Source organism: Lissotriton helveticus, chromosome 4_1 (genome assembly GCF_964261635.1).
Source record: "Lissotriton helveticus chromosome 4_1, aLisHel1.1, whole genome shotgun sequence".
NCBI classification, from domain to species: domain Eukaryota; kingdom Metazoa; phylum Chordata; class Amphibia; order Caudata; family Salamandridae; genus Lissotriton; species Lissotriton helveticus.
In genome coordinates this window covers 1,259,894,099-1,259,920,381 of record NC_136063.1, presented here as the reverse complement: position 1 = coordinate 1,259,920,381, position 26,283 = coordinate 1,259,894,099, and the positions used below count along the sequence as shown (strand labels likewise).

The 26,283-nt window shown below is 41.1% G+C and overlaps 1 long non-coding RNA gene across 1 annotated transcript in view; it reads left to right on the top strand.

Moving 5' to 3' along the window:
- LOC144829065 (uncharacterized) overlaps nucleotides 1-26,283 on the top strand; it is a 72,140-nt gene that overhangs the window by 4,532 nt on the left and 41,325 nt on the right. Inside the window, exon 2 of the long non-coding RNA XR_013610588.1 lies at nucleotides 25,942-25,992. This is a non-coding gene — a long non-coding RNA (uncharacterized LOC144829065). The remainder of the gene's footprint in view (nucleotides 1-25,941; nucleotides 25,993-26,283) is intronic.

Genomic DNA, 26,283 nt, shown 5'->3' with positions numbered 1-26,283 from the left:
GTTTTTTATGTTTTCTGGTTGCTATTACACCCTATTACACCCTATTACACCCTAATAGTACTTACTAGTATAGTCTAGGTTCTTCAAAGTTGCAGGAAATATTGTGTACCTATAATGGAAGGTGAGTGTACTAAAATGCTTTCAAGCAGTACATAAGCCAGGGACTACAATAATGGGTGTGCATTGACAAAGCCAAGAGGGTAACAAATAATTTTGAGACCTACTGAATTTGCCAATGCTTGTTTATTTTTATGTTGCAAAGAATGGTACCTACCTTATGTTGGGTTGGGTGAAATATTTTTTGCATTCTGTTTTGTGAACATTTTATTTTGAAAGAAAAGAATTATCGGTCTTGCGTTGAAGCTTCTGCAAATATTTGCATCTAATTGGGGAACATCCTGTGAGCAATATGCATAGCGTCACATTGCTAAATATTGAAAATAAGTGTACACATTTTTATACCCTAACAAGTATCAAAATTGCAGTCTGGGCTTCAAAGATTTACCTAGAGCGCTCACCCTAATAATAAAGTCTTTGCATTAGTGAACAAAAAGAATACAATGTAACACAGGGATGCCAATATAATGTTTAGGCTGTTTTCTTCATTTGGAGCGCCCTTCTTACGTCAGCTGGCAAACATACAGCATGCATCAGTTCAGTAATAGCACATTTATTGAAAGGTCTGTTGCTATTAAAAAGAGTTTCAATTGTAGAATGTGCTGCACACACCTCCTCCAAGGACTGTATATCACGAGGTAACCGGTTGTATGTACACAATGGTTCAAATTGCTTCTTCTCCACATGATATCACGATATGAAGATAGGAGATAATGAGATGTACTATTTCCCTAAAGTCTTTTTCATTGTCTATGACTTATAGGATGTGATCAGATTGTTACTGTGTTTTTCTAAAATGCTGGTACTTAGGTTAAATGCACATGAAATGGACTGCTTCATCTCACCTTGGTGCCGGGACTCATCATAGCCCCCTATTTGAGACTGCAAGTACGTGTTGGTACAACTATCCAAACACTGCAATGTATAAACTTTTTTCCAAAATGCCTCCTGAAGGAGTTCATTCCACACTTTTAAGTGCCTATGCTTTTGTGTTCTGACAATTGACCACCGTTCATCTCACACGTGATTGAAGGGGTGTGCAAGGGGCGAGGAGCTACACAGACTGGATTGATGCACTTCCACTTGCTCTGTTGTCCATGAGTGGCACTACAACGACTAACATTGTTAAGTTCTGAAAGGCCTTCCTGAAGAAGGGACACCAGAAGCCTGGCCAGACAAAGGGGGGCAAGCTCAACTTGCATCAAGAGTGTCATCTAAGGTACGCCACAGGTACAATGTGCACTCCAGCAGACCAGCAACGACAAGATGGATTAGAGGAGAGGCAGATCCCTGCTTGCTGCAGGCCAGGCTTCCTCCAGGAAAGCACAACTCAACGGAGGCAGCTCCCTGCTAAACCAAAGCAGGCCAGGCCTCTTGATACTATCATCCAAGGACTCCTACGTTCTTTTCCAGTGCTAGTGACTGACTTTCTTGATCCATGGTTCTCCTACAAAGAAAGCAGTGACTCCGCCCCATGAGAAGTACCAAGTGGGGATGGTATGCCAAGATCATCCTGATGGGTTGCATGTGCTACACAGCAGAGAAAGGAAGAGTGTAAGCAGACCCCAACCATAAATCACCTAAAGACGTCTGGAACTCCGAATGCCCCAACGCCTCCATCTGCAAGTTGTAACGAGATATCTTTCCCTTCTTCATCACCCTACTTTTTTCATATTTGAAAGTGCCTAGGTAATAGAAGTGCTTGCAAACCTCTCAAATTACCTGAAGACAGGCACCAACGGTTACTTTTTCTGTTTACAGAAATGATCACTGAAGATCTGTTTAATTTTTCAGCTTAAGTTTTGAAAAGACTTAAAGTACAGCAGAAAATAAGACATTCTTCCAACTAATCACACCAACCACACGTACCAACGATTGGAACAATGCTTCAAGACTTTCAGAACAATGAATAAAAATGATAATGAGTGCTACTAGCAGTATTGAACACTATTTACTGCCATTATAATGATTATAAATGTATTGTGATCACAGTGCTATACCGAAGATACTGATTAAATGAGACAGAGATATTGTACTAAAATTGAATAGATAGCCATTGATAAAGATGGGACAAGGGGACAGCTGACAGGACAGGATGTTATGTTTGCACACACTGGCCTACCGTCACAGACAAGAGCATGTGTCATACTGGTCTCTAAACATGTGAGCTGTGTCCTAATGAGCATTATGCCTTGTGAACGCCTGCTTAAATGAACACGATGCAGAGTATGCAAAAATACCACTATAAGTGTTATGTTAGTGACATGCCCAGGATGCGGCCACTGGCTGAAGGGTCACAGAGATACTCAGTTGAAAATAAATGATCATTGAATGAATGATTGAATGATCAAGAGGAGGGAGATGATAGAGGGGCCTTTTTATCGACCTTGGTAGGATGAAGGTCCGATGTGAGCCCTACTTGACAAAATCTGAAAATATGCTAAAATGACCAATTTTCACCATATAAAATCAGCAAATGAAATCCCATGGATCCCCTGAATCCCGGGGTTGTAGGCCCAAGCCAAAGGCCCAAAGCCACCGGCTTATGTTAACAGAAACCACTGAGCCCAAATAGTTTTAAACGTGCATTTCTGATGTGCTGAACACAGCGAGGCAATTGAGCAAACCTGAAAGTTACAGTAGCCTTTCACAAGCCCCATTGCAAGACACCCCACACACACACGTACACAGACTCAGCCATTACAAGTTGGCACATCTTGGAATCTTGCAGAAATGTTGTTCTGAAAGATAGCTTGCATGAAATGAATGTCACAGCACCTCAGCACCTGTTGTAAGTTCCGCTCTAACACATATATTTTTAGAAATGTACAAGATGTCCTCTTTTAGAGAACAGAGTGTTCTTTGGGGGTGAGCTTCCGGTGTCCTAGAACACATGTGGCCAAATGACCTGCATCAGAAAGTGCGTCAGAAAAGGCGTCAGCACAGTGTTGGTTCTGCATTTTTCAGGTATATGAGATTCAGCCCGTCAAATCTGAAGGCGGGGTTCTGCTAATGCAACTTCTTGCATGCGGGCTCTCCGGCTAGCCGATTGTCTGACTTGGGGTGTCAATTCCTCTCTCTCTCAGGTGGTGGGCACCCTAAGCCAGATAATACTTTTGTCTTTTAAGTGTCTGTCCTCGCTCTGTACTTTCCATTCACACCCAATCCCTTGCATTTTAGGTTCACTTAGGCTATTAGGTCCTGCTGGGATAGTCTCCATAGGCTAAGGGGCTTCTGGGCACTAGACTTTATAGAGTGTCCTGCTTACCCCAACTAATTTCAATTGTGCCCTTTTTGAAAGATCCCAGTCCTTTTGCACCTTGGATCTCTTTGGAATGTCAAACATGCATGGGTAATTCTCTTCAGAAAGGCACATTTCTAGGCGCTATGTTTTCATAGAATGTATCATAGAATGTATCCTGTGCCTTTTTAATAATGCTGGCCCCTCACATTAAACTATTCAATCTGCAGGAATTATTCTCTTCATGAAGGCTGGTTTCAAGTTCTCTATATGTTCATAGAATGTATTCTGGGTCCTTCTTAAATTCTAGCTCTAACTGATTTAAATGTGATTTCAATGGATCATTCCAGCTTGCTTCGCAGCACTTTAGAGGCAAGTTCTATTTAGCATATACTCCTGGCAGAGTGAAGCCAGATTGTCTTAAAGAATATTCACTAGAAATGCGTTTTATCGAAATACATGTGTTTTGTGCAATAAAATGTCACCCAACTGTAATCTTTGTTGCTTGTTCCTTATTCCTCAGTGAAGTATTGCGTCGGTGACATGTGCCCACGGCTCGAAACCACAGGGCAGGGTGGTTTATGGTTTGTAACTCGTGACCACACCCCTGAGGGCTTCAATTCACCCTTCATCAGATCAAAGTTGGGGTTGGGGGGGAGGAATTATCGAGGTAAAAAATGCATCATGGGGATAAGTAGTTTAGCGTTAATGCTTAGCAAGGTTTATTTATATAACGTTTTCAAAGACGAGAATTTGTATTATGTAAAATGTATCAACTAAAATGTTTAGCATGGAATGTGGCGGGCTTGAATAGTAGGATTAAAAGAAGCTTAGTGTTTGAGGAACTTAGAATGTATAACCCACAGATAGCTGTAATAACAGAGACTCATATTGCATATAAGGATCGAAATATACTTAAACAATTGGGGTATGATATTTTAGTATGCACTGATTTGAATACCTCAATTCGTGGGGTGGCTATTTTAAAACAAAAACAATTCAGGGTAGAAATTAACAAAACTTGTACTGATAAAGCGGGCAGGTGGGCAACAGTTCAGTTGATACTTGAAGGCTGTAAATATACGTTTTGTGGTGTTTATGCCTCCAATATAGATGAACCAAAAATCATTGATCAAATTAACATGGAGCTGCTTAGCTGGGAAGGGGAGCGTATAGTAATGGGTGACTTTAACTGCATTATAAATTATAATATAGATACGACTAGAAGGGGATCATTCCAGAGAATGCGGAATACTCGGCTGCAATTTTAGATCTTGCCTCAATTCATTCCATTAAAGACGCATGGCGATATCTGCATCCAAATTCAGCTGGCTACACTTGCTACTCTGCCGCACACAAACTATGTTCACGTATAGATATAGCCTGGGTCTCGGATATAATTTTGGAATCTAGCACTATGGTAATTTGCCCAAGAGTTACCTCGGACCATAACCCTATTCTTCTTTCGTTTGATATTGCAATAGAAAGGCAAAGCCCTAGGTCTTTTTCAGTCCCCAGATATTTATTTTTAGATTCAGTCTTTTTAAGTCAATTGAAAGATCATTTAAAAGAATTTGTTAGTATAAATTTGAATTCAACCTCTGGGATGCATGTAAGGTCAGCAGCCGCGGGTTTGCACAACAATATATTTGGCGACAAAATAGGGAGTGCTAATGTCAAAATGAGAGAATGATTGCAGATATACTCTTTACTGAAAATCAATTAGCCGAAGCTTATTGACAGGGGCGGCTAACATGGAAGAACTAGGTTTTAAATTAATAGAACTAAAGTCTGCATTAAAAAATATCTTTAAGGGGAAAAGCATTGTTAAATTAAAAAAAAATTCAATTAACTCAATACGAAGGCGGTGAAAGGATAGGAAAAATTTTAGCATACAAAGTTTCTGAAGATAGGGCTCAAATGGCTATTAAGGAAATTGAAGGAGCTAAAAATCAGATATATAAGGACCCTAAAACGATCCTGCAACAATTTGCTCTGTACTATCAGAATCTTTATACACCCGAAAATGAGGTTACTGAAGATAAGATACTAAGATATATTACTTCAAATAAAGTAAAAAATATGGATGATGAACAATCTGACCTATTACTTACCGACATCACAGTAGCGGAAATTAGAATTTCTATTAACTCCCTTTCAGTTGGGAAAGCAACTGGGGAAGATTCGATCCCCTTGGAATTATATGAAACTTGGAAGGAGGAGTTGATATTACTATTGTCTAAGGTTATTCAGGCTATTGGAAATGGGGACCAAGCTCCCAAATCCTGGAATTCTACTCAAATATATATATATTTTTTTTAAAATAAGCCAGCCGATGAACGAGGGTCTTATAGACCCATATCACTTATAAATAGTGACGCCAAAATATTTGCAAAGATTCTTGCAACTCGGTTGGCACCACTAATGTCACAACTGGTATCACCCCAGCAACACGGGTTCATTCCAAAGAGAGACACCACAGCTCATATCAACATGGCCATCACCATTGATGTGGCACGGGTTGAGCCATCCCCACTTGGTGTGATTTTACTTGATGCAGAGAAAGCATTTGACCGAGTGGGGTGGGGCTTCCTGTTGGCCATTCTGCAGGCTTTTGGTATTAAAGGTCAATTCCTGAAATGGATTCAGTCTCTATACGATACGCCTACTGGTAAAATTAGCTACATGGGAAAGTGTTCCACTATCTTCTCAATAAAGCGAAGGATGAGACAGGGGTGCCCTTTGTCACCCCTGTTATTCGCCCTTATAATGGAACCATTTCTAATAGCTTTACAGAACCAGGAACAGATCTCTCCTTTTGTATTTGGCTCAAACTCTCTTAAAATAACCGTCTATGCTGACGACATTGCAATATATTCTACAAATGTGTCAGAAGCAATGAAGGGTATCATAACGGAGGCAAAAAAAATTGGTTCTATTTCAGGATACAGGCTTAATACCGGTAAGACCCAAACGGTCTTGAACTATAAGTCACCTACTCCGGTGACGGGAGTATGTGAGGCAGCTATCTATTTAGGGGTAAAAATGTCAGCTAACATTACTTCAATATGTGCCTTAAATTATGAGTTGTTATTAAAAGAAACTATTATATCACTGAAGAAATGACATAAATTACCTTTAAGTATCATTGGTCGAATAAATTTGGTAAAAATGAAGATTTTGCCTAAATATTTATATCTCTTCCGTTCCATCCCTTTACGGGTAGACAATTCATATTTTAATAGACTAGATGGCATTATTAGTAGCTTTATCTGGGGTTATAAAAAAGCTTGTCGTGCTATCACCTTACTTAAACTTCCATTCAACCAGGGTGGTTTGGATCTCCCAGTAATTAGATCTTATTTTTGGTCTGCTTTCCTGACTCGTTTTCGTAGTTTGGCGATCCCCAATAATAGATTTTTTTCCCATTAATTTAGGCTTGGGGAGGATGTAAATATGTTCCTTTACAGATTAAACGATCCAGACTATTTTAAACGGGTGAAATTTAAGACAGCACGGGACACTATTAGTATCTGGCGCTCTCTGCTTGTTAAGTGTAAAGCTTCTTTATTTCACTCTAGAACCCCTCTGTGGTCTAATCCTGGCTTTCCGGAAATATTTCACGACCCAGCTGGTTTAGTTCTATCAGATTCTGGCATAAAAACGCTGGGGAATTTGTATGACCACAGGGGTTTTATTATATTTGAAAAACTGAAGGATTGTTATAATCTTACAGAGGGGGCTCGGTTTAAGTAATTATCAGATCAGGGATTATTTTGTACGGAAGCTAGTCTTACTTCTATCTTAGACTCTGACCTATGGAATTGTATCTGCAGGGAAACAGATAAAGCATTGATTAGTATCGGATATAGAATTTTTAGAGGCTTTAGAAATGACGACTCTGCAAAGTTAGCAGAGAAATGGAGCAGGAAACTTGAAATTGATGTTACACTGAATCTGATAACTTCCTCTTTAAATAGCTTAAGCCGCTCTGTCCATTCCTCTAACCTTAAGCTGCAGCTATACAAAACTATATGCCAGCTTTATTACACTCCTGACAGAATATTAAAATGGGCAACTAATAACAGCAGTAGTGATCGCACGAAGTGCCCAAAATGCGATCATATAGCAGCCGATATTAATCACATGTTTTTTACCTGACCACAACTAACTGAATTTTGGAACGGTGTAACTAAAGTTATATCTTTGAAGCTCGCTCGTCCAATTATATTAACATCTTTAGATGTGCTTGTTGGCATATCTGTGGGGAGTGGCCCCAAGTTGATCTGATGAACATTTTAATTACTTGTGCTAGACTTACAATAGCAAGGGTTTGGAGCCAACAAAACCCACCTACGGTCATGGAGTGGTGGAGCCTCGTAAAGGAAATTTACGATATGGAATTTGCTTTAGCGTTAACTAGGGGATTGCAAACTAAATTGAAAGTGGAAAGAATGTGGGGACTAATAATGTAATAAGACTAATATTCTTTTTTCTTCTCTCTGTTATGCAATGTCTTTGATGCTTTATGATTTAATTTTTTTCTTGCCTATGTTATTTTATGGAATGAGTTATCTCTGTATGTACTTATGACTTTTATGTTTTATACTTTGCTTATTCCTCATGATGCTAATAAAAAAATATGTTTAAAAAAATGATGTCTTTGGGTAAGTAGGAGAGGGAGGTATGTGTATCCTCTGTCTTTCGCCATAGAGGAAGGAAATCCAGTTGAGTGTGTTGCCTTGGATGCCAATGTGTTGGAGTCTGGTGACGAGGGTGTGGTGGGAGATGGTGTTGAAGGCTTCCGAGAGGTCAAGGAGGATGAGGGCTTCCATTCCACCTATGTCAAGGAGGTGTCTGACGCAGTACGATGCTGCAATCAGGGTGGACTCAGTGCTGTGGTTGAGGGGAAGCCAGATTGGGAGGGGTCGAGCAGGTTGTTTTCTTTGAGGTATTCTGGAGGTTGATGGCTTTTTCCAGGACCTTGGCGGGGAAGCGGAGTAGTCGGATGGGGCAGCAGCTTTTTAGTTCATTGGGGTTGGTGGAGGGTGTCTCTAGCTTCTTACAGTGGCATTTGAAGTGAGTAGCTTGGGTGGGCCAGCTGGTATGGTTGCGGGTCTATTGCTGGTGGTGTTCCTTGCAGGGGTGATGGTGGCTGTGGTGATCCAGTAGGATTAGCTTTGAGTGCTGAGTTTGAGGGTGTCATAAGGAACAGGTCTTGCTTTTTTGAGGGTGGAGATCCAGAGGGGTCCACTAATCCTGCTCCAGTTTTAGCATGGGAGGGTGAGAAGTCTTGGGGTCTCGTGCAGGTCGTTAAGGGTGAAATGGACGATGTTGTGGTCCATCCAGGTCAGCTCGGTAGTGTGGGAGAACTTGACTCTGTCACTGGTGAAGACGATGGGGACTAGAGTGTGTCCTGCATTGTACATGGAGGTGGTGACTAGTTGTGAGGCCACTACTTTTGCTTATGTTCTGTAGGAGAGTAGTCGAGTTGACGTCTTTGGGTCTTCCAGGTGGAAGTTCAGGTCTCCCAGGAAGATGTAGTGATTGGAGTCGATTGCCAGATCACTGACATAATATAGAATGACAAAATATAGACTTACCAAAATATAGTCACCAAAATATAGAATGCCAAAATATCGAATTCCTATCTACAAACAGGTAAGTCCAAAAATATCGAATCCAAAATATAGTCCGTAAAAAATATAGTTAGTCAAAATATCGATTTTTTTTAAATGTCTTAAAAGTAATTTAAAATTAATGAAATAATGAATATAATTAACTAAAACATACTTAAAAATACTCAAATAACCTTAAAATTAAGATATAATTAATTTAAGTTATTAATAAAAAATTTACAATATTTTACCGTAGGATAGCAGGAGGGTAACATTTAATATTACCACTCCAGTGAGTGCAACAGTAGGGAAAGCGTTGGATAGTGTAGGGGTAAAAAATACTATTCCCACTCCAGTGAGTGCAACAGTAGGGAAAGCGTTGGATAGCGTAGGGGAAAAAAATACTATTCCCACTCCAGAGAGTGCAACAGTAGGGAAAGCGATGGATAGCGTAGGGGTAAAAATTACTATTCCCACTCCAGAGAGTGCAACAGTAGGGAAAACGTTGGATAGCGTGGGGGTAAAAAATACTATTCCCACTCCAGTGAGTGCAACAGTAGGGAAAGCGTTGGATAGCCTAAGGGTAAAAATTACTATTCCCACTCCAGAGAGTGCACCAGTAGGGAAAGCGTTGGATAGCGGGAGGGTAAAAAATACTATTCCCACTTCAGTGAGTGCAACAGTAGGGAAAGCGTTGGATAGCGTAGGGGTAAAAAATACTATTCCCACTCCAGAGAGTGCAACAGTAGGGAAAGCGTTGGATAGCGTAGGGATAAAAATTACTATTCCCACTCCAGAGAGTGCAACAGTAGGGAAAGCGTTGGATAGCGCAGGGGTAAAAAATACTATTCCCACTCCAGTGAGTGCAACAGTAGGGAAAGCATTGGATAGCATAAGGGTAAAAATTACTATTCCTACTCCAGAGAGTGCAACAGTAGGGAACGCGTTGGATAGCGTAGGGGTAAAAAATACTATTCCCACTCCAGTGAGTGCAACAGTAGGGAAAGCGTTGGATAGCATAAGGGTAAAAATTACTATTCCCACTCCAGAGAGTGCAACAGTAGGGAAAGCGTTGGATAGCAGGAGGGTAAAAATTACTATTCCAACTCCAGAGCGTGCAACAGTAGGGAAAGCGTTGGATAGTGTAGGGGTAAAAATTACTATTCCCACTCCAGAGAGTGCAACAGTAGGGAAAGCGTTGGATATTGGAAGGGTAAAAATTACTATTTCCACTCCAGAGAGTACAACAGTAGGGAAAGCATTGGATAGCGTAGGGGTAAAAATTACTTTTCCCACTCCAGAGAGTGCAACAGTAGGGAAAGCGTTGGATAGCGTAGGGGTAAAAATACTATTCCCACTCCAGAGAGTGCAACAGTAGGGAAAGCGTTGGATAGCGGGAGGGTGAAAATTACTATTCCCACTCCAGTGAGTATACAGTAGGGAAAGTAATGATTTAATATATTATTAAAAATAAATTAAATATCAATACCAATAAAACATTAATTGAAATTATTAACCAATTTAATATTATGTAATAATTAATTAGAAATACAACTGCATATTAGTTATTAAAAATTAATAACCTATTCATAATTATTTAACTAATTAATTTTCAATAACAAAAACTAATTAATAATAAAAATTAATACCAATTAAAAATGAACAGTAAATTAATTATCAATACACAAAAAGTATTTTTAATATGTAATTAATTACAATTACATTACTTCCCACCCTATTCCCCTATAAACCCACATCCCACTACAGAAAATACATGAATACAATTATCATAATTATGAAATATTTAATTAATACAAAATAATTACCAATTAATAAAAATTAATTGCCAATTAATAGAAATTAATTACCAATTAAAAATTAATTAACAATAAATTTAAAATTAATACCAATGAATGAAAAAAAGTATTTACTTAATTACAATTAAATTACTTCCCACCCTATTCCCCTATAAACCCACAACCCGCTACAGAAAATAAATTTAGACAATTAACATAATTAACAATTAATCAATTAATACAAATTAATTGGCAATTAATAAAAATTAATTACCAATTAAAAAATAACAATACATTTATAATGAATACCAATAAGTAAATAAAAATATTTAATTAATTACAATTAAATTACTTCCCACCCTATTCCCCACAACCCGCTACAGAACTAAAAAGCAACATTTAATTAAAAATTCATAATAATTGCTAGAAATTAATATTTAATTTAATATAATTAAATTACTTCCCACCCTATTCCCCTATAAACCCACAACCCGCTACAGAATTAAATTACGCAAAAACTAAATAACATAAAATTCATTACTTAAAATACATTAAACATACATTACAAAAATTAATATACACTTTTCACACATATACTAACATACAAAACACAGTTTAAAAAAATTGATATTATTAAAAAATCGATATATTTAATGCCTATATTGTATACTTCGATACTTTGAAAATCGATATTACTTACCTTAAATTCGATATTTTTAACCACTATATTGTGTCCATTCGATATTTTGTCCAATCTATATTTTTACTTCGATATTATGTCCATTCTATATTTTGGAATCGATATTATGACTGTTTACCCGATTGCCTGAGGGGCAATGAAGTCTGGGATGGAGTTTCAGAAACTGGGCTGGGGGCCGGGGGGGCTGTAGGCGAGGGTTCTTCTGATGGTCATTTTGGCTTCTGGCTTGATCTAAAAGTTGAGGTGTTCCAAGATCGAAGTTGTGTTGTCTGCGGAGGTGCATTGGCGGGAGTCCTTGTGGATGATGACAATTCCGCCTCCATGTCTTCTGGAGGGGTCGCAGTGGCAATGCCGAGTGTCAATGAGGGAGTGAACTAGGTTTCTATGATGAAGATCATGTCAAGGGGGAGGGTCGTTATTGTGTCCCAGATTCATGTGGTGTGCTTGCAGTGCGATTGGGCATTGAGCACCATGCAGTGGAGCTGCAGTCTCTTTGTCGGGTGTTGACTGGATAGTGGTCACGAGCGTTCCTTTGTTGCAGGTGAAGTGGCAGTGGTGGCAAGTGAAGGGTCTCTCTGCTGAGCGAGGTGAGGCAATGCTGCAGCTGATGTCCAGGTATTGGGGTTCTGCACTCGGAACTTGTCGGAGGTGTACCAGAGGTGAGCGGCAGTGCCAGAGTGGTGGGAGGGGTAGTCCGGGAGGTGGGAGAGCAGGGGTCAAGAGCTGCAGGAGGTGAACTGGAGTGGATTGGTTGTCTTAGGGTGCATGACGGAGAAGAGGGAGAAAAATTGAAAAAAGTAAAGAAAAATTAAATTGTAGTAAAAAAAAGGACGAAGAAGTTGGCAGGAGACACTAAAGGAGCAGGAATCAGAAAGCGGAAGGACAGGAAAGGTGATATTAGATAAGGCAAGGATAGTAAGAAAATAAATGAGACAAGAAAGTAAAGGCTTAAGGAGACAGGCGATGGCTCTGGAGTGACCTGGGCTGTGAAGCTGGAGGGCCGGGAGCAGTCCCTCTGTGCTACTGCAGCTGCATGGGGGAGTGCTGACATGGGACCAGAAGAGGTCTAAGGCTACTCCGGCATGGCATGGCGGGAGGTCGAAAGAAACTTCCTTTCCAAAACTGTGGTGTGTTCCCAGTTGCAGTGCATAACGGTCAGGGCCTTAAACAGTATGCGATTCTCCACCAGAAGCCAGAGATGGGTTCTTAATACTGGTGAGATATGCTGGCATCTTAGGGAGTTTGAAATATGGTCAACAATTGTGTTCTGTTTTTGTTGTCAGTATTTTAAAAATTCTTATAGAGGTACTCAAGTAACAGACGCACACATAGTCATGACGGCATAAGACTATGGCCATAATTTAGAGGTTGGTGGACAGGCTACACAGTTACAAACGTGACTGTTAGTCCATCCGCTTAATACAAGTGCCATAGGATATAATGCAGTTATAATAAGGCAGACAGAATATATCTGTCACATTTGGGACAGAATAAACAATCCACTAAATCCTAAATCAGGCCAAAAGGCTTGAATGAAAGTTCTATGCCTGTTCTGAGGGTGAACCACCTCACGGCTCCCTTAGTGCACTGGCTCCCCTCAATTGGATCCTAGACGTTGTCCTCCACTGTTGTATTGACTCCCTTTGTTGGTCAATTGACCTCTTATATTATATTGTGTACAGGCTTTTTAGCTACTTTTGTTGCATTTATGTTTAAGTCACTCTACAATAAATACACACTCTGTACCTTATAACGGCATGGCATACAGGGTTTCTGCTACTGTTGATTGAGCTTTAAATAGTACTGTTAATCTCCTTGAATTCTCCTCCCCCGTGCTGCTATTTTGAAGTACTTGCTGATGCTCTTTTTGCCTTTTTAACATTTTGCATGGGCCTTTATTTTTATTTTTATTTTTATTTTTTGCATTGTTTTTATACTTGTATTTAGAAATTTTATCAAAGATTATATTTTGGGTCACCTAACTTTTATCTATTTTTACATATATATGTGATGTTCTGTTTTATAATTTTAAGATCCTAGTGATCAAAATACTCTTTGAACTGATAATGCTATGGTGGCAGGGATCCCAAAAAAGTAAAACGTTCCTTAACATCTTCAATTGTCAGAAGCAAGTATTGGGTGTGCCAGTTGCCTGCTAGTCTGCGGTGACTTGCAAATTTAGCAGTGTTCCCAGATTTTCAACATTTCAGCCAGAGGGAGGTGTCTTCAAAATGAGACACCAGGCAGGGAGAGAAAAGGGCTTGCTTTGGTTTTTCCTATGATCAGAAGTTCCCACGTGAATGGATTGAGTTTAAAAATAAATTGAAGCCATACATTGACAGATCATGGTAAAAGTCTAATTAAATCATTACTGATCTGGATAAAGCGGCTGACCCTGAGACCTAAGTTTAAAAATGAGTTGGCTGCCATCAGCATATGTGCAGAATAACACCTCCTTGCTACCCAACAAGTTGGTAAGGAGAACCATGTAAATGTTATAGAGTAGGGGGCAGAGTTTTGACACCAGAGTTACCCCACACACTGGTGTCTGAGGCTTCGCATCAAAAGGAGGCAGACCTATCACTTGAGGCAAGCCCGCCAGAATGGAGCAGAACCATTGAATGTTCAAATGTTCGAAGCCAATAGATTCTTGACGTTTCTGTAGTCTCTCTTTGTAAATGGTGTCAAAGGCGGCTGATAGGTACAAAAGGACCAAGGGGCTTATTTACAAGCCCTGTGCTCCGCTGGTACATCATGTTGCGTGATGCACCGGTAGCACAACCTGCTGCCCGATATTTACAAGGACATGTAGAGCCACCCTGCGTGGCTTTATGTGTACTTGTAAATATTGCCCCTTCTCACACAACACGTTGCATGTAAAGAACATGACATGGGTGTTGCTGTGGGTGTTCCCACACAACACCCATGTATTCTGATGCATTTCCAGATTTACGAGAAGTTGTAAACCAAGAAATGGGTCAGAATGCTATGTCACTCCAGGGGTGGAGTAGCGAGGTGCAACGAGGAGAAATGTTTACATTTCTCCTTGTTTCTTTCCTCTTTCAATGTGTGCTGCATTCTACAGCACGCATGGAAAGAGGACATCTCCTCAATTGATTGACAAAAACAATCTCCCCACGATGCAGGCATCCTGGCACCAAGGTGCAAAGGTGCCTGTGCCGGCGCATAGGAGCCAATTGTGCGCTAACGCAGGCGAAAGCACAAGGATGCGTCATATTGTTGTAAATATGTTGCATCCCTGTGCTTTGAAAGTGACTCAGTACGTTGCAGCCAAATAGCTTGCGGCATGCACTGAGTCACTTTTATTGTAAATAGGGCCCTAAGGACATCGATGCGTGCTTGTCAACTTTACAGCATAAATTGTCCAAAACAGAGTACTACAAACTCTGTGCTAAGACCTCTTCAAAATCCCAGATGTAGGGGATATAACAGATTAGTTCTTCGACAAATCCCTGGAGTTGGTTAAACATGAGTTTTTTCCAGCACTTTAGCCAAGAAAGGGAGGAGCGAAATAGGTCAGAAGTTATTAGGGTTGGGGCGGGTTAAGTGTAGGTTTCTTTAGGAATGGTGTAATTCTTTCTTTCTGCCATTCTTTCTGCCTTTCACTCCTTAACCATGCAAACCTGCGTTCCTTAAAGGCAAAATGAATATAAGCATTTGGCTCATGAGTGAGATTACTAGTCACGCCAAACTATTTTGGCCTAGTGTAGGTCATAATTGGATCCTTTAGTATGGATTGCCTGGTATTAAATACCTTCTCTCCAAAGATCTTTGACAATGCATCACAGAGGGGCTGTGAGGCCTGTGATTCTTCCTTATTGGGAGGAGGATTGGACAGATTGTATTCTATTTTAAACAGTTCTTTGGGGGAATTGGCCTCAGAGGTGAGTTACTTGTATCAACATAGATCTCTCTCCTTTATAGCGTGAGAGCCTAAGAACATGCCTGCCTAGATTACATGTCATAGGAGGCATGCCAATGATGCTTGGCCTGCCTGCCTTTAGTTTAAGTTGGTATGAATGATCAGAAAACCAGAAGGTAACTCTGTGATGGTAGGGGGTGTGTTTAGCTTTAGAGGCTTTACATGGCTTGACCGTGCCCAGAGCCTGAGTGATGCAAGGGTGGAGCCTGGTGAGGGAGAGGGGACCCCTGATGTTGTAGATGGTGACTGATTGGTGCCTTTGATACAGTGTCCCACTCTATCCTGACGGGCAGACTGAGAACAATTGGCTTGGAGGTCACCGCCCTCCTGAGGATGATTTAATTTCTGAAAGCAAGATCATTCCAGGTATTTTCGGCAGATTCTCGGTCTGAGTCCTGCACTATGTCCTCAGGAGTACCCCAGGGTTCTGCACTGAGTCCCTTGTTGTTTAATTGTTATTTGCGTCCGTTAGCTGATGTGTTGGAGAGCTGCTGTCTGACACTATTTTCGTATGCGGAAGACACCCAAATAATGTCCTTATTATCCCCTCAGAAGCACCATGCTGAGATAATCAATCATGGTCTTAGACAGATAGCCTCCTGGATGGAAGGCAATTTGCTTAAATTGAATGGTGACAAAACTGAGGTTTTGGTCGTGGGTAGCAACACTTAATTGTGGGGCCAGGAGTACTGGCCTGCATCTTTAGTAGCTGTTTCTACCACCTCTTCCAAACTGAAAAGCCTGGGCTTCTGGTTAGATGATGCTTTGTCTATGCACCCTCAAACTGCTATAGTAGCATCCACCTATTTTGCAGTTATGAATTAGGTGTTGAAAATTATTTGGATTATTCCGCACTGAGAATGCTAATTTAGGCCCTTATCCTTTCAAGACCGGATTATGGGAATGTTCTCTATCTGGATGCTGACAAGGTGGCTACCCTTCATCTTCAGGTGGTGCACAATTCTGCGGCTAGGCTTCTTACTCGACTTCCGAGCCGAACCGCTGCCTCCCCCATTCTCAGAGAGCTGCATTAGCTACCTATAGGAAAAAGAGTACACTTTAGAGTTCTCTGCTTTATGTTTAAAGCTAAAGCAGTACTTGGCTAGAAACATATACAAGAGCTGGTCTCCCCTTATATCCCTTCCTGAGATTTAAGATCTGCCAGCCAGGTCCGTTACTGTGTGCCCAGAATCCACTAGGTATGATAAGGTGGACGGTCTTTTGCTTATTTAGGGCTAAAACTGTGCACACTCTGCCTCAGTATATAAGAAACTGCACTTCGTTAATGCAGTTTTGTAAACTTTAAAAAAATATGCCTCTTCTAAATTTGATGTCTTCAGGAGCTCCTTGCAGTTGCTAAGCACAGAGAAACCCGATGGGTAGCGGTGCGCTTTACAAATAGCAAATAATAAAAATAATAATTGGATTGAGAGGCTAGACATTTTTCAAAGTTGATTAATGAGAGCTATTTCCATGGTTTATAGTGAGGGGGTCACAGGCGGTACAACTTTATGCCTGCACCTGGTGGAATGGATCACAAATGTGATTGACCTATGATCAGACTAGAATATGTCCAGGGAAGACATGGCTTGGCAGTTCGGGCTGGACTGTTCCAATGAGCCACAGGGTCAAGACTGATTTGCATTTGGCCATGTCTGAACTGGGGTCGTGTGGTGAGCAAAATCATGATGGATTACCCCCAGATCTGTGACTGGGGGTGAATGTTTTGCCATTGTTCAACATTCCGTCCATCAATTGTTGTTTTTGCATGTGTCACCCCGAGTGGGACGGGTATGCTCAGACGTGAGTCCCGTGCTCTCCATGCCACTGGAATCAAGCTATCCTGGCTGATGACGGCTGATAGCCAGAAACCGGTCCTAGGATGCTTGATTCTGGTCCATGGAAGACATGGCTAGGCAGTTCGGGCTGGACTGTTCCCATGAGGCACAGGGTCAAGACTGATTTGCATAGGGCCATGTCTGAACTAGGGTGGTGTGGTGAGCAAACTAATTATGGATTAAACCCAGATCTGTGACTGGGGGTGAATTTTTTGTCATTGTGCAACATTCCGTCCATCAATTGTTGTTTTTGCATTTGTCACCCCGAGTGGGATGGGTATGCTCAGACGTGAGTCCCATGCTCTCCATGCCACTGGAATCAAGCTATCCTGGCTGATGACGGCTGATAGCCAGAAACCGGTCCTAGGATGCTTGATTCCGTCCAGGGAAGACATGGCTTGGCAGTTCGGGCTGGACTGTTCCCATGAGGCACAGGGTCAAGACTGATTTGCATTTGGCCATGTCTGAACTGGGGTGGTGTGGTGAGCAAAATAATGATGGATTAAACCCAGATCTGTGACTGGGGGTGAATGTTTTGCCATTGTGCAACATTCCGTCCATCAATTGTTGTTTTTGCAGAATATGTCTAAAGCAGCATCTGTTCTGCACGTTCCTCATCTGCATTGTAAATGGCATCAAGGAGATGACCCACTTTATGTGTGTGGGAATCTATTGGGCATAATTAGATTGAAGACATTCATGTCTTCTAAAAAAAATCTCCTGATTTGGAGTTATCAGACTCCAAACAAAGATTGAAATTGCCAAACACTGTTGATGCTTGTAGTCCAAAATAAGTTTGGGATTGACCCATCCAGAGCCAGCACAGTAAAACGTCACTATTAAAAATCATGTGCCAAGCTTGTTAGTGCTAGAGAGAAAGTATTTTTGCATGACGTTTTCACCCTAACTAGCTTCCCTACGCAGTCACAGCACAGAGCCAAGTAACCAAGGGGAATTAACTCATCCAGAAAAGTTCTAAAGAGTTTGGAAAGCAAAATTTCTGTCAAAGACACAGGTCTAGACCAATATCTCAGGATTAGGTCAGCAATGTCTAGTCGATGTAACAGCCATAAGAGCTTTGCATTGCAGTAATTTAAGGTTTTTGGCTTCTGAGATTTAGGGAATGGGTCTGGTTTGTATCTAAGGGACAAACCAAAATATTGGCATGGTACCAGAAGTATCTATCATCTGACAAAAATATTCTGTCATAAATATTGCTTACAAAACTATTGACTATTGGAGTTAATAACAGAAAATAATTTCCAGCCAAAGTGAGCCACGTTCTTTTAACTAATATTTAGATATGATATTTATGTCAGAAGATATTTTTTAATCAATATTTGGACATACAACTCACAACTCTTTTTCAAAGCTCAATTAGTGGAGCTCTTAAACATCTGCACTGCATCTATTGGAACTTATATGGAGCTTTGTACTGAATGTTCTATTCCTGCTGAGATAGGTTTTCTTCCTTCTCCGAGGCAGTGAAAGGAGAATCAACCACAATTTGAAGCTCATGGCTGAGAGGTGAAGGGGGTTTGTCTGCTATCATAGCTACCACTTTCATCAAATGTGCTGCCTTGTTAGGGTAACCTCAGGCAGAAATGCCTTCAGTCCCCATGTCAAATGATGGAATTTCCTTGACCAAATGTAGACTCTGGAAATGTAGCCCCAAAGTGTTGGTAGATTTTTCAGTGCCCACATAGACTTCATAAAATGCTAGAGGTTGTATAAGTTTTTTAGCAACACCCAGCTAACCTTCACATGAAAATTGGTCACCCTTAACATGCTAGTGGTTCATCAAGTTAATTCATCAGATATGATGGTGGAAAAGTCACTCTAAATTGGTTTTTAGCCACCATTATTTCTGGAGGGAGTTACCATCACACCCAGTTAGACCTCATGGCAGATCCTGATAAAATTCTGTAATCTCTCATTGTACGAAAGTCCCCCTTGTTGTCCAGTCACCCCCTCCCATTTGTTTCTCCGAATTCTGATGGTTATGACTCTGATAGTGCACTGGAGTGTTCTGTTCAGATCAAAGGGCCTGTGTTCTCTCCTAAAACTGATACATTTGACTTGTAATTACAACTTGGCAAATACTTTAACCCTTATTTGTCCCTAGTATATAGTACAAGGGGTACCCAGGGAATTGGCTGTAAAGGGATCCCCAGGGCTGCAGCACATTTTTTGCCACCCTGGGTGGCCCAAGCAAACTACTGACAGCAGGTCTGCCATTGCAGACTGCGGGAGCATTGCAAACTGCTGAAATTAGCTGTGCCCTCACTATGTGTGGCACAGTCACCTTCACTGCCTTTAATAAGTAAGACACCACTAAGGTAGGCCTCCACAGCCCAGGAGGCAGGGTGCAGTATATTATAGGTGAGGAAATATAAGTGCTAAGCTATATGCTCCTATAGAAGAGTTCCCCATTGGAAATTACTATAAGTGTTAGCGGTTCATTGGATAACATGAGCTGGCAACCAGGCACTCTCGAGATTGGCAGCTCCATTATTGTACCACTAAAATATGTCATGTTTCATATCAAACAACATGTTTTCTCACTCCTGACATGATTCTTTTGTCCTGAGTGACATGGTATGGACCCAGGTGCCAACTTAGAGGGTGCCCACCTGGTTGCCCCATCTTTACTGTGCTCTGGCTGACCAGTACATGCTTTCACACGCCTGCTGCCACCAAGACAGGATTCTGACCTCCTGCCTGGCAATGTGATCACTTCCAGGAGGCATAGACAAAGGCTTGGGCAGGAAGGAAGTCACACCTTTCACCTCTCATGCAGCCTAGTGAAGTAGCAAAGCAAAGTGCTTCAAACGCTACACCACCTTTGTTATGCATCAGGGCTGACCCCCAGTGGAGGAAACATCCCTCCCTCTATCCCAGGCACCTTTGCTCCTGGGCAAGATTGGAAATTAGATATGCAGGAGGTTCAAACCTCCAGGAAGGCTGGCATTACCTCTAGGGTAGGCTGCCTGATCTGTCCACCTAAAACCGAATTCTGCCATCTTTATGATGGTAGTAATCGTGGGTTCTGGGTAGAAAAGGTGACCTCAGGGACGGATGTGATGCAGGGGCTAGCTGCTCATTGGCTATTAGCTCCCACACCCCACAATCTAGGATTTAAAAGACCCCCTCTGACACCCGAACCCCAGATCTGAACAACGTACTTCAAAGAAAGACCAATAGGAGACCTATGTCGCTGACAACAGGACTTTGCCCACACCACCAAAGCAAAAGAGGGATGCTCTGTCCCTGTGGCAACAGACTTGGAACTGAGTGAAGGACCCTCATCCTTGGCTAAAGCTCAGCACTCCCAAAGTGAGGTACCCCTAAGGAAGTCAGAAACACCCTCAGTTTCCCCTGGATTAGTGGCACTAGTCCCCTGCAAACTGCAGGTAAAAGCACTCGCCGGATCCCAAGAATTGCTGGCCATTGGTCCCTCCAAAGGATCACACAAATCCAGGTGGTCCAGAGCATTGTGGAAGTTATAGTCTCACCTGCACAGATGTTTCAGGCCGCTACTTTATTCCCCCAGACCCAGTGACGGTTCAGAAGCTTTTTGCTGTGCTTACCGTAAAGTCTTGCTGGTTGCCAGACTCGACCCTACATCAAGAGGTACTGACATCAGCAACCTATCCATTGTTGTTCTTTTGCATCTTTTCCCTTATAGCATAGACTAAACAGTAAAAGTAGTTCTCCAGCGGCTCCCGTTCAGCACTACCGACAGCCAGGACAACTCTGTACCCTGGCTCCACGGGCCAGGTAAAATTAAACTGACTATTGTGGCTTGGTCCTGGGACCCACATCACCTATACCCTGCCAGGGTACAATGCAACTCGACCTGCAAGTGATCGATCGTCACTAGCGGTTTTTTCTATTGACCGCAATGTTATCTTTTTTATATATTTTATTGCACTGATTTAATACTGCTTCAAAAATCTATCACTCTGGTTATATATCTGCTAGTCCATTCATTTTGCTGTCTAAATTAAAATAAAAATTCACTCTATTTTTATAAATTGGCATTGGATTTCTTTTGAGTCATTCAATTACTTATCGTGAAATTCTTCAGTGGCCCATGTGAGCAAGATGAAGGCAGTTATTACACCTATTTCTATTTTAAAGAAATGTACAGCAGACCCAGCTATCCATGGGAATTAGCAACCAGTATCCTTGCTCCCAATGCCAATTAAGCTGTTAAAAAAATATGTAAACTCCTCTCTTTCTACTTATCTACAAAGGAATAGCATAATGGCTAATGCCCAGGATGGATTCAGAGCTATGCATAGCACTGAATCTGCTCTTGTTTCATTGGAGGATGAGATTAGATGGATAATCGATCAAAGTACTAATGCATCGCTGATATTGCGGGATCTCCCAGCCCCTTTTGACACCATCTCTCATGTGACCGATTGGCTCCATGAAAAAGGTGTCAAAGACAGGCCATGTGTTTGTTAACATCAAATCTCCAGGACCTCATGCAAAGAGTTTAAATCAGTTCAGCCATGCCTGAATTACTTTCAGTCAAATATGGAGTCCTTTAGAGGTCTTTGTTAAGTCTGACTCTTTTTTATTTCAAAGTGCATGTAATCCCATTGGTACAAATTATTATGTCATGTGGTTACAGTATCGCAAATTTACGCAGACAATACCCACCATATGTCCTTGTTTGGGACAAGAGGCTAAATAGCTTACAATTTAAGAATTATCCTGTTCCCACAGCTAAGTGCCTTCATAACAATGCTTTAAACTTAACTCAGACAAGACTGAGGTCTTCATCTATGGCCAGAATAACCTACCTGACAATATTGCTGGTGGCTCAAAGAGTTGGAAACCCCTCCAGCATTGCAATTAGTGATAAAGAAACTGTGGGGCTTATTTGTGAGAGGCTTGCGCCGCCGGAGCCTCACTTTTTTTGATGCTCCAGTCGCACCAGCCTCTCAATCATATCTATGAGGCGACACATAGCCACACTGTGGTTTTTCATGGCCTAATAGTTAAGGAGTAAGACAAAGCAGCACAAGTCCCTGCATTGTCTTACTCTGCATCACGGAAGTGTTCCATGGGCATTGCGCTGGGTGTTATCCACACAGCAACCATGAATTTTAACGCTGCTCCAGATTTACTTAATCATGTAAACCTGGGGCATCGCGAAAACCTTACGCCTCCCAGAGTAGGAGTAACAAGGAGAATTGTTTTTATTTCTCTTCTTTTTTCCTCTTTCCATGTGTGCTGCATTCTACAGCACACATGGAAAAGAGGGAAACGCCGGTCTGGATCGTTTTTGTGCAGGAAGGTGCCATTCCTCAACAAAAACAATCCTGCCTGCAACATAGACACAATTGCACCATGGGTCAAGAGTGCTTACGTTGGGGCTAGCCAGCAAATTGTGCACCAGCGCAGGGGGGAAAGGACAACAAATGCACCATATTTCATAAATATGGTGCATTCCTGCCCTTTCACATTAGCATAGGGCAGGGCAGCACAGCAAGAACACTTGTGGTGCAGCCGTTGGCCAATTCCTCATAAATGAACCCCTAGGAGCCTACTTAGATCAGGAGTAAGCTTTTGATTCCTACTTAAATAACCAACAGGCTTCTTCCAATTTAAGCTGTTGAAGAAGATGTTTAAATTTTTGAAACTAGAGAGACAAAAATTAGTTTCAATAGCACCAAAGATGTCAAGAACGGATTATTGAAATTGTCTCCATTTTGGCATTTCAATAACTATAGGTGCCCGGCTGATTGAGTAGACAGAAGTATATGTCTGTACTCAAAGGAAGATTTCACTCGATGCATATTGAGAAAAGGATATTACTTAAGCCTTTGTACTTGGTTCATGGTGCTGTCCACAGAAGAGGGCTACTACCAGGGCCAGACGGGCTACCGGGCGTTTTGGCATGCTGCCGAGCTGGGGGCTGATATCGTTGATGGAGACCTGCGTGTGCTGAACGAAATTAGTTTTGCTTTGTTTATTTCAAAGCACACGCAGGTCTCCATCAACAAAATTAGCCTTCACCGCAGTGACATCAGCCCCCAGCTCGGCAGCATACCCAAACGCCTGGCAGCCAGTCCGGCCCTGCTAGAAACTAAAGGGCATATTTATCAATGAGTTGAGTTGCCCTTTCTCCATGCAATTGGCATGGCCCCACATGGTTTGATAATTCTGGAGTAAAGCAACGCAGCACAAATTGCTGCATTTCGTTATTCTGCCACAGGGAGGCGCTCCATGGGTGGAGCGTGGGTGTTCCCAGGAATCCACCCATGGATTTTGGTGCATTACCAGATTTACCATTAGTTGTAGAACTGGAAATGCATAAAAATTCTATGCCTCCCGACGCAACAAGCAGAAATATCTGTATTTCTCCTTCTTTTTTCCTCCTTCTATGTGTGCTGCATTCTGCAGCACACACAGAAAGAGGAAAATGCCTTTGAGGATTGTTTTTGTGCAGGAAGGTGTCTCTTCCTACACAAACACAACCCTGCCTGCAAGCGCAAGGGTGCCTGCATTTTTGCTAGGCAACACATTGTGAGGCAGCACAAGGAAAGGACAGGAATGTGCTGTATAATGTTAAATACAATACATTACTGTCTTTTCCCTTTCCTATAGTGCAGTAATGTGTGAATTCTTGATAAATGTGCCCCTAAGTTTCAATGGTATCAACCAAATTGTCCACTACTCTCAACCAGTGCTCATAAACGTGTGCTCCCCAACATAAAAAATCTAAAATGGTGGAACTATTAGCTATTCAGCAGCCAAAAGATGGCATTCTTTACACCCTAGTAAAAAGGAAAAACATCTGCACTTTTCCATTAGAAAGTCTTGGAAAAACGTGGTTTACAAATTATCTGGAGACGTGTGTGCAATGGTGTCTCTTAACCAGTGCTCAGATGTTCTTTTTGAGTAATAATTTGTGCATAGTAAGAACCATTCACATAACTTAACACTTGTAGCCATTTGTGTGCAGCCAATGGCCCTCTTGAAACCTGGAAGATAGACTGTGTCTTTTATCATGCTCCATTCAAGATATGGATGCTATACTGGTGATCTACATTTATAAATTATTCCATGTATGCCACGTTTATGATCCTCTGGGTTTTCTCTCCTAACAACAAGAAGCATTGTACAAAATCTCTGAATAAAAAATAAAATTAGAAAATATGTATGCTGCTTTCAAGGTTGATAAAATAAATACCATTGCTTTTGGGATTAGTAAAACCTCCCAGAAATGTGAGAAAAATGTGTCATGTTAGCCAAATTTTCATTTTGCTAGATATTTTGGGTAAGAAAACCTCATGCGATCAATGTAAGTCACGCCACAGTGGTCCTTCCTGAATACCTAATTTTCAGAAATCTTTAGATTTAGTGGGTTTCAATGGATGGTGTCCAAGCCAAGGCCCAAATACTGCAAATACCCACAACGCCAAAATAAGCCAACTTTAATGTTGAAAATTTGATGTCTCCAAGTTGCTTTTTGGGACATTTTGTGTTGTAGTTGATAGTCCCCAACACATACACCAGGTACCTTTTTTATTGGGAGAATTTCTGGAATGCTGGAAGGTAGGATTTTTGTAAATCCCCGTAGATGCTAGAACTTTACCTCTCCGAAATGTGAGAGAAGATTTTCACCAAGTTTAAGATCAGCAGGGCATTCTGGGTAGGAAAATGTTGTGCAATTCATGCAGGTCAGACCACCTTGGACTCCCATGAGTGTCTTGTTTTCAGAAATGTCTTGGGTTAGTTGGTTCACCTTTGTAGCAGCACATCCCAGGCCCCAATGCAATCTCTACATAACCAAAATTTGTCATTTTTAATAACAAAATTTGATGTCTTTATTTTGTGTTTGGGATCTTTTCTGACTTAACTGATCATCCCAGCCACATGACCGGGGTAAAGTTTTCATTGAGAGAAGTGTGGGAATAAAGAACAAAATAACATTTGTTATTATCAATTGAATTGCAGTGTGCAAGAAAGAGCACATTTTGCAAATGGCAATTGAATCACATGAGAGTATGGGTAACCACATATACAGAGATGTACAAATAACCACAATTTCTAAACAAGGCATCTTGACAAAATTTTAAAAAATTTCATTGGTTTCCTTCATATCCATTTTGCATTTGCTAGATTTTACCATATGAATTGCTGCATGGTCGGTAAACAATGAAACATTATAATCTACAGCTCAGTTTTTGGTTCTTGTATCTCGTGTTTTGGACAAACAACAAACACTATATATCATTGCAACAAAAAGGATATGATGGGCATAATAGTATATTACGTTAGTAAATAGGAGCAAAAAAATTACAAATGAAAATGTTGTCACCTATTTCAAATTTGTCAGGTTTATTTTCATTATTATTTGATTACTACAATCAGGTTATTTGTGGAACCAACCATGACCTTCACAAATGAGCCCTTTCTGAATTCAGAATGTTGCCTACTTTTCAGAAATGTATAGTTTTCGGGGACCACAAATGAGTTTCACACCTGTTTCCACCAGAACTTGCAAGCTACTACGTGATCATCAGCAGGGATTTGATGCTTAAGGACTACTCAGGATAGTTACAGGAATCTTTATAAGTATTTTATTCAAAGAAATATAATTATCTTATTGTCAAAAGATGTACGTTCCAGTCTTGTTTTTCATAACATCTTCTTCTTTTCCAGGTCCTTCGGTGTTCCTCTCCGCCAGCACCCTTGATAGAAGCAAAGAAGCAGGTAAGTGTCTGCCCTAGTTTGCCAAAATGTATGTTAGTGATGGTGAGTTATTCTGCTTCTTGGGGAGGGTGCACAGTAGCAAAGCAAGTTATCAAATAAACAAACAAATTAGAAAGCCCCAGAACAGTTATTTCACTGCTTATTGCCCCTGTGTCCTTTTCTTTTCAAAAGGATGAAAAAGAAAATCCTTTCACCTCTCTTTCGTTATTCTATTTTATTTCCTCTCGTTTCCCCTTTTCATCTGCCTCCCTTTCTCTTCACCTTCTTGTTCCCCCCTTCTTTCCTCCCTAT